The following is a 9,280-nucleotide window of genomic DNA, read 5'->3' as shown; positions in this document are numbered from 1 at the left end:
TGGCATGCAAGCAGCCTGCCTACAGCTGTGTATGCATGCACTGATGGGTAGTAAAGCCTGTGCTGTCAGGCCATATGCTGCTTTATTGCAATATGACCAGCCAGCAAAAAAATAACAAAAACAGTGTTTTCAGCCAGAAAAGCTGATGTTCATTTCCCTTTTGGGCTTGCTGTTTAAGTTAGATGGAAGCAGAGTTAACCCCAGGTCTGGATGCTCAGCCACTTAATACCATTTCCATGCCAGGAATAACAGTCTCAGTTCAAAGTGCTCATTAAAGTTGCCCGTTCTGCCCTTGCTGGTGGAGGAGCAGGGCTGGATGCCTACATCAGGTTTCAGTCCCATCATGACCAGTGCTGATGTGTAATCAGAGCCCTGAGGAAGCAGACCCAGATGTGATCCCCAGATGTGATCTAATTCCCCTCAAGTGCAGACATGGGGGAGTTCATCTGATGAAGAAAGAGGACTGGGTGTCTTCAGCCTAAGAATTAGACAAAGGTGCTTACAGCAGATGGGGATTTAGGGTCTTTACTAGCTTAGGTTTATTACAGCAACTCCTACCTATTCTCCCTTTGCATTCATCAGATTAATGCAGGCTGTCTAATAGGCCGGTGCTTTGCAAATCACAGCTTTATCACCCAATTCTTGTCTCACCAGCACTGATGTGACACTGCTTGTATTCCTCATTTGGAGCACTGCAGGACCACGTCTGCCATTCACAAGGCAAGGGAGGTTTCACACAAAAATGTTCCCTTATTACTCACTGCATGGTCAGAGCCGGAGTCTGGCTTTGGGAAGAAGTCTGGTCATAGAAAATGTGAGCAAAAGAGTCCCACATCAGCTCCCATTTTCCCCAGGGCATATTGGGCATAAGTCCCCATTGGTAGCTCCACACTGCGTCTGCATGACCAGAGCTGGATCCAGACTCACTCTCCTGCCCTGCTCTGCGGGGCAGAGCGCAGCGCTGTTTGTTTGCCCTTTGCAGAAGGCGTGCTCTGGAAAAAGGCAGCCTCTCCCTTCCCCCATGCTGACTCAGACCTTCAAAGCCAGCCCAGGGCTTTTTCTATCACTAGGCTGTGGAGAGCTGACAGCCTGAAAACTCGAGGAAGCTGTTTGCTTCATTTCAGCAGTTTTGAAGTCTTGTTTCAGTCCAGTGGGTTGACAGAGATGCTCGGGTATTGCTTTCTTGGGATCCATTTATCTAAAGAAGCAATCAAGCTATTCCCACTGGCTGCAGCGTGAAGGCCAAGGAGACTGAAGATACATACACGGGACTTGCTCTTTGATTAGTCTGGTTTGTACATCAAGATTTTATTAGCTTTTACTGCCCTACTGACTGCCGCTTGCAATTGCTTCATGCTAGCGCCATCGCTAATAGTTCCTCTGCTCTCTCTGCTTGCTTTCCCACTGAGTTTGTATGAACCTCTTTATTGTCAGCTCTGGCGAGATGATCAAATTTGGCATCTGTTGCTGGGCATTTCAGGTTTATTAAATCTGTTACAAAATCTTTAACTCCCAGAAATGTGCACAGGACTGGGTAATCGCAGCATAAGCACACAGCTTACACTAGGTCAGCACTCTGCACCTGTTCAGTGGTCACAGATGGGCCTTCTAGGCAAGCAGGTTCACCTCCGAGATTTGTTGTGCCTTACCTAATGCTTGTGCTTCCTTTGGAGGGTTGTGGATGCCCCATCCTTGAAGGTGTACAAGCCCAGTTTGGATGGGGCCCTGGGCAGCCTGATCTGATGGGTGACAGCCCTGTCCATGGCAGGGGGATGGAACAAGGTGATCTTAGAGGTCTCTTCTAACCTTCCAGCCTTTCTATGGTTCTATCATTGTATGATTTCTAATGTGGGAAATAAATACTTTTTCCTTCTCCTTTCCCGCTCCAGCAACTAAAGCATGGAAGAGCTGGGAAGATTTTCTTCCCAGAAAATTCTCAGCATTCCTGGAAATTTGGCACCGAGCTAAAAAGCTGGGTGGAACCTTTCACACTGGGAAAAACGTGTGCTCTAAACAAGTCCAGAGGATGTGGAAATGAGAGACAATTTGGGAAAGCACTTTAAACTTCACACGGACTGGTCACTGTTGGCAGTTGGTATAATAACCCTGGGAAAGAAGTGATTATGCTTGATGACAGCAGCAATAATTAAATGCCAGAGTTGGTCATTACAAGAGTTAACCACCGATTAATTAGTCTGTTTGTATTAAAAAAAACAGGGCTGGCCTCACTAACTAATAAATTGCCTGTGTACAGCTGCTACCAAAGAGATCACTTGTTAGATAATTGCTTAAGTCATTTTTAAATTGCTTTAATTAAGTTCCAGTAATTGGACTCCCCCCAGTTCACTTTCTCTCTCACTCTCTTTCTCTCTCTTTTTTTGTATGGTGGAGGAGGCATAAACATCATATATGTGCGTCATAGGAGACAACAGAAGTATGACTAGAAATGTATCGGAAAATAAAAACCCATCATGAATCCCACATCCTCCCAGAGGCTTGTAGGAATCTGGAGAAGATTAGATCTTAATGTTATTTTATCTACTTTGCCTTGCAGAGCCTGAGCTTCTACCTCATTCGGTGCATTCATAATAAGGACAGAGATTCTCAAGTCAGTGAATCCATGTGTACTCACTCAGTCTATTAGGTGCGCCATTAGACAGCCAGGGTATGCTGTGGGAGCAGTTTATGGCTTGGTGGTAAAGCCTTGCTCACAGCTTCGTTGTGCCAAATCCTCTGCAGACCTGCTGTTTGCCTTTCACTGCCTGGTCTTCAGGAGTGCTCACACTGTCCATAAGCCTGCTGGGAAGCAAGAGGAGAAAGGGAATCTGTGCTGATGAGGTCAGAACAGCCTCCTGATATTGCCCATGTATTAGGTGACACAAACCCTGGCATGAGCTTGAGGCAAGTTCTTTTGTTCCTGGAAATTCAGTCACAGTGGGCTTGCTGGAAAAATCCTTTTTAATATGCTGTTGTTCTCCGCATTACCAGTCATTACCGTAGAGCCTTCTCTTAAGGAAAACCCTTGGGCATCATCATGCATTGACTCCCCGCTGCATAAGGCCACTTTGTTAATTACGTCATCGACCCTTACTTCCAATAAGACATTTTCTACCACAGTATTGCAGTGACAGGGAGCTTAGCTCTGGGACACAGTCACCCAGGCATAACACTAATTCTGCTGAAATACAGCTGTTTGACAGCTTGCTGCCTAAGGTTCAATCTTGAATGTATTTCCTCATATCAGGGTTAAAACTTAAGGCGCTGGATTCAGAAAAGCAGTAGAGTAACAGAATCAGAAAAGCAGGAATGATCACGTTCTGTTATCAGTAAGAGTTACCTACCTGCCTTAAAATGCAAACAAATACATGCACCTCCCTTGCCCAGTGCACAAACAAACCCACCCTATTCATAAAGGTACACTGAAAGTGTGCTTTGATAAAGAACATTCAACTTGTATTTGCAATCTGCCTATGTGGCTCTGCAAATATTAGTACTTAGAGGTGCTTTTCTTTCATCTTAACAAAATGTGATGGCTTTCTAATTGAGAAACAGCCTCCACTGGGGAATAGCATATCCACAGCTTTAACCACCAGAGGTGTCAAAATATGCAGTGCAATTGGCAGCAGCATGAGAAAGGCAACGAGAAACCGTCCTGCTAACCCCTGCCTCTTCCAGCACCGAGGTGTTCCCCTCCTTCTCACTTGCTGGCTGAAGTGTGCTTTAAGCAGAACAGCCATGAATGTATAAGAAAAAACATGGTTGAGTTTGGAGGGTGGAAGGGGAAGGATGGGATACCTGATGTACCTGCTGTAGGGAGCCAGCTTTGGCAGGGGATTGGGTTTGATGATCTCTAGAAGTCCTTTATAACCCCTGCAATTCTATGATTCTGTGATTCTGTGCAACTGTAATCTCTAGGAGTGAGATGGGAGGAACCGAGTGAGATGTGGTTGTGCCTGTAAACCTACTGCAGTGTGGCAAACAACTTACCGGGTTGGAAAGCACTGTCTCCTCATTCTAAGACAACATTGTGCAGCCACCAAGCACTCCCAGGATGCCCTCCCAGAGCCCCTGTTCACCAACACTTGTCATCCTTTTGACTCCCTCCTTTATCCTGCCCTTCTGTTCTCAGCACTGTGACTAATTTGTGCCTCGCTTCTTCTTTTCCATGTTGCCTTATGAATGCCCTTTCTTAGCATTCCTGTTTCCCAACCCTCTCTCTAACACCACTGCCTCCAGCAGCCCTGCAGACACAGGACCTCACAAAGACAAACCCATGAAGACTTGGGAAGCACATGGACACTACCACAAAATGTTATGCGGCAAAATTAATTTGGAAATTGCAGCCCATTTCCTCCACAGCACAGTTTTAATCACAGCTTGTAAATAAGGCATGAGATGCACACTGAATAATGAGGAGAAATGACGGAAAGTGTGAAATACCTGACTGTGAGATCACCATTTATTTTGGACGATGAACGTAGGAAAGGTTCCCAAGGAAATGCTATTATGCAAGAACATAGGTTCAAGATGAAAGATGGTATCATAATGCATATGGAAATGGAAGTCACGTGGACCTTGCCAGACAATCCTATGTCTAACTTATAGTCCAAAAGCTTAATTTTGCCATTTTAAAAGCTCCTTAAACTCAAGGGATCAGGGCTTTATTTTGTTAATCACTTCTATGGAAATGCTCCCAGTGTGGAAAAGGAATTCAGCGACCAATAAAATAACATTTCATGTTTTTGTCATTTTATTGAGCTTGAGTCTTCTGCACCAAACTATGGGGTTTTAGCCGTTTCTTCATTGAAGAGAAAAAGGGTTTTGCTGAGCAAGAAGGAAACAAATCCCATAAAAAAAGACCATAGTCACATAAAAATGGTTCTGTTTTCTGGTGTATTCAGCACTTTTCCTGAGTAAAGTTCACAGAACACTCACATGAATAAAGCTCCTTTTTTTTTTTTTTTTTTTTTTTTTTTTTGTTAATTTTTTTTTCTGCATTTAATTAGATTGAGCCTGGAGAGAGGGAAAACCAAATAAATCTTTAAGTGAGCGCAGGGAGGGATGGATGGGTGAAAACACTTAAGTGAAAGTAAGAAACAGGTAGGGCTTTCACTGAGATTTCCTGAGATAGGTCATTTTTAATCCTGGCTTATTTTCCTGGACTCAAACTAAAGGCAGAAAGGGCCTGATTTCTAATACAGGTCATAGGATTTCATCCAACTCATCCTGTGAGCAGTGAATGCACCATGGTCAAGCTTTGCTCCGGCCGTTGGAGCTGGGGGGAGTAGAAAGGGTCCTGGGGAGGGTGGCAGGGTGTCTGAGCCTTCCCACCAGCTTGGATCCCTTTCACATCATTACCAGAGGTTTTTTCTTTGACCTATTACTTCACAGTGAATTTAGGAAAGGCAGGTTCTTTTTTGTTCCTGAAGGCTCTAGGACCTGTGGAAGGCTCAAAATGTTTCTTAAATGTACCTGCTGATTTCAGCACTCTATCAGGAAAGATTTGAGAGGTGCTGGAGCTCAGTCCCTTAGTGCTTTCTTGGTGCTGGACCCATCCTCACTGCAGACAAACCAGCTATTGGCATCTTCACGTGCACTTGGGACAGCATCAGCAAAGTTAACTCAAATACAGAAGTGTCATTGTTACAGGATGCAGTACTACAGCTTCAGGCGCTTTGTCCACACTGCATCCTGGGTTCTAAGCTGCTGTGATTTTGTTGCTAGCAGTATACAAATTAGCCACATTAAGACTAGCTCCACTCCTCCTGTGACTGCTGCAATCACCATTCATTAGCTCTAGTAGCTTTATTACAATCCCTTTTGCTCCTTTAGTCTAGCAAGGAAAAGGAACAACCACCAGCTCTGAGCAGCCTTTCTCTGTGCCGCCTTACAGCCTGACCTCCTGCAGCAGGCACACAGAGAGGAACAGCCCGTGGTGTAGCCTGTGGGCTGGATGTTACGTCATTCACCTCCCGTGTTTCTGTTTGCTGATTCAATTTCAGAGCTGTTGACTCCTGTGGGAAGTTAACCACAGTGTCAACACGGGAGCTGAAAGAAACGTTCCTGCCAGTGTGCCTCTTTGCAGGGCTGAGAAACGTGATAAAGGCTCTTTAGCAATAGCAAGAATTGCCCTGGTGGTGGCAAACCTTGCCAGCTGGCCGTTTGCTTTGGCTCAGACTGTGACAGTACCAGTTGCTTAAACGCTCTATGCCTCCTACCTGGGAACAAGCCCTTGCAGATGGGTGTCCTCTCTGTGATGATCAGAAGCTGCTTGCATGCAGGTCCTGTTGGTAGTGGGAGAGAAACTGGGAACTCAGCTGGAATGAAAGCTGCTCTCATTAGAGAGGGTGGCTGCTCCAGAGCAGGATGGAAACATGCCGGCTGCATGCTGCGATCTGACACAGCTAGTGCAGCAGCTGCCTGTGCTGGGTGTGACCTGGGGTGCAGGAGGAAAGCAGGATGTGGGCTTGTTCATCCAACGCATCTCCAAAGGACTATAAAAATAGTCTGGGAGCTGCTTTATTTACAAATGAGATATTATTTTTAGCACTTGGGAGAAAGGAAGTGCAGAAGGCTGTGGCACTGCACTTCACACTTGCTCATTTACCCAGGCTTCCCCCGGGGAGCCCCGCAGCCAACACAGGCGAGCGGAGTAGGTTTGCAGCAGGAGAGCCAGTTTACATGATTCGCTGATGGAAATAAGGCCTTTTGTGACTCTCCGTGCAGTGTGAAACATGTTGTTCTTCAGTACGGGGCGAGCCATCTGAGGCAAATGCTACCTATTCAATAAGGAGATGAAGAGGACCAGATGGAAAGATGAATTTGCTTTTCTAGGATCCAAGAGAGTGGGCTGATGCTGTGGCAAGCAGAGATGAAAGCTGAGTTACAGAGTGAGGATCTAGCTTCAGAACTGAAATTTCTCAGGTGGAGAGGGAGAGAAACGCTGGCCCAAATGTTCACAGAGAAACTGTAGGATGAAGACAACTGAAGGTGCTTTTAGTGTAGCTCTGACCTTCAGCACAGCAACACCTGCTGTCCATCTGCGTGTTTCTTAAGCCAAGATGTTCATGCCTTAAATAATCAAGGACAAGAGCATCCCACTTCATGGGATGTGTATTCACATACTGATCATGGCCGTCCAGCTGACAGAATGACATCTCCCTGCCAGCACCTGGGTCCATCATCTCTGACTATCTCTGTCCCTCAGGTGAGGGCAGTCCTAGCTTTCTATTTGCATGTAATTCCCCTTTCAACCTCCCATACATCAGAACTCCCAGCTCTGTCTGAAATCCTTGTCCTTCCCCACTACTGCCTGATCTCTGCTTTGGTACTGTCCCAACGCGACCACATCCTCCAATTCTTTGCCCACCAGCTCCCATGTTTCCACACTATCTCCACAGGGCAATTCCTATCCCACCTCCCCGGCAGGCAATGTGCCTGTGCTACCCACCACTCAGCACTGACACAGGTTGCTCTACTCCTCTCCATCCTCAGAGAGCTGCACTCCAGAGGCAGCTGGATGTCTTTTTATAGATGGAACTTAATGCCACTTGATGGACCACAGCACTATTTTTATGCCAAGTTAGCACAGGATCAGTATGCCGAGCATGTGAGCATTTCACCCAAGCTAGTTTCTGAAATATAAATACCATTCAACCAAAGTTATTTAGAACTTCAGTTGGATCGACCTGATCTGAGCCAATTATTTTCCCCGACAGAATTAATTAGAATGCATATAAAGTGAGTGAGATGTGAAAGGCAGAATTACTTATTCCATTAACAGCTGGTTTGGGGGGAAAAAAGAGGCTGTCCTTGATTTGGCTTTGCTGCAGCCTTGTCATGAAGAAGGCACTCAGGGTTTTCACATGGGAAGCTGTTCTGCTGGCAGCCATAGTTCAGTTGATGTTGGTTTGCATCAACAAGCTCCCTGCGCTCCTCCATTTGCGATGATAAGGGCTGGCTGTTTAAACACCGTCACAGAATCCAGACTCCCTCCATGCTCAGAACAACTGTTGCTTGGAGCTCTTCTGCAGAGCAAATTTATTGCCAATGAAAGTGAGATGTAAATAGCTTGCAGCAGGTACGCAAGCAGGCATTTCTTCACTGTGCAGTGCCTGGAAAAGAGCCAGCTGGTGCACATACACAGGACTGGGGGAGTGGCCTTTCAGGCACAGGGAAAAGCAGGACTGGCTTTGAAAGCAATAACTGCCATATGGGAATAACTGCAGCCAAAGTGGGGATAAACTGAGAAGCTGGAAACTCATGCTTAAGTTTCCTTGGGACTCCTCTCTTCTCCAGAGTAACTCTGCACACCCCATCCTATATGAATAATTAATTCTAGGGCAATATACATGCCAGTACATTAAGATAAAATCTATTTTCTTTTCAAACACAGATCATGAGAAACAAGTGTGATGAACAACACGAGGTTGAGGCCAGCTTCCATCCTCCGCCTGGTGAGAGAGGTTCACATTGTCCCACTGAGCCTTCCTGTGCCCTGCCCTGGATGTTCCAGCTCTGCTTGTACCCAGGTTTGCAGGAACTAATGAACCATCCTCTGTCTCAAGAGCAAACAGTTTACATCTCACAGTCAATAAACACAAGCCCTTTGCATTCACCACCTTCTTGCTGACAAAATCCACCCTGTGTCTGTCTCTAGCATTTATTGAGGCCATGACCAAGTTCCACCAAGTTCCAATGTGTATGTGCACTCTTCCACATGTTTCCAGTGACAGTACCTATTGATGCTGCCCTGGCCTCCATCATCTCTCTCAGTCTCATAGCATACTCTGAAGCTGAACCTCACTTCCTGCCAGCTTCCATGATGTCTGCCACAAATCAGACCTGGAGCTCAGGAAGGCATATATTCATTCCCAGGCCAGTGCTTATCTCCTGAAGGGGGAAAGGGCTCATCTTGTTCCTGCAAACAGCTTTTCCTCATATTCAGTTTTATCCCAGCTTGACTCTTCTTCTCTCTTCTCTTTTGGTATGACTCCTCGCTGCAGGTTAATACAGACAAATCATTGACCTACAGAGCACCATACTGCTGTAACCTCCCATGACTCATAGAAGTGAGAACTATTATTTCCTATTTTGTGGAGTTATTTTAATCGTTATTGCATTGCTTCCTGACACACATTAATGCTTTGCAATTAGGTGTACTTTGGGGAAGAGGAATGGACCATACAGTCAGTATCTTCCCAGTTCCATAGATCAGAGATATCCTGAGAGGTGCTTGGCCATTGCCTATGCCCTCTCATCTGCTCTGAAAAGCTTTTAG

At 45.8% G+C, this 9,280-nt stretch overlaps 1 long non-coding RNA gene across 1 annotated transcript; it reads left to right on the top strand.

Annotated features, from left to right (window-relative positions):
- Positions 1-807: 807 nt before the first annotated feature.
- Positions 808-8,617, top strand: LOC107311431 (uncharacterized). Its single transcript, XR_001554064.3, has 2 exons — positions 808-1,291; positions 8,396-8,617. It is a non-coding gene; the product is annotated as an uncharacterized LOC107311431 (long non-coding RNA).
- Positions 8,618-9,280: the final 663 nt, after the last annotated feature.

Source organism: Coturnix japonica, chromosome 3 (assembly GCF_054131305.1).
Source record: "Coturnix japonica strain WE chromosome 3, WE-NBRP24, whole genome shotgun sequence".
NCBI classification, from domain to species: Eukaryota; Metazoa; Chordata; class Aves; order Galliformes; family Phasianidae; genus Coturnix; species Coturnix japonica.
The sequence above is the reverse complement of the archived record's forward strand: the minus strand, read 5'-3'. Positions and strand labels throughout refer to the sequence as shown.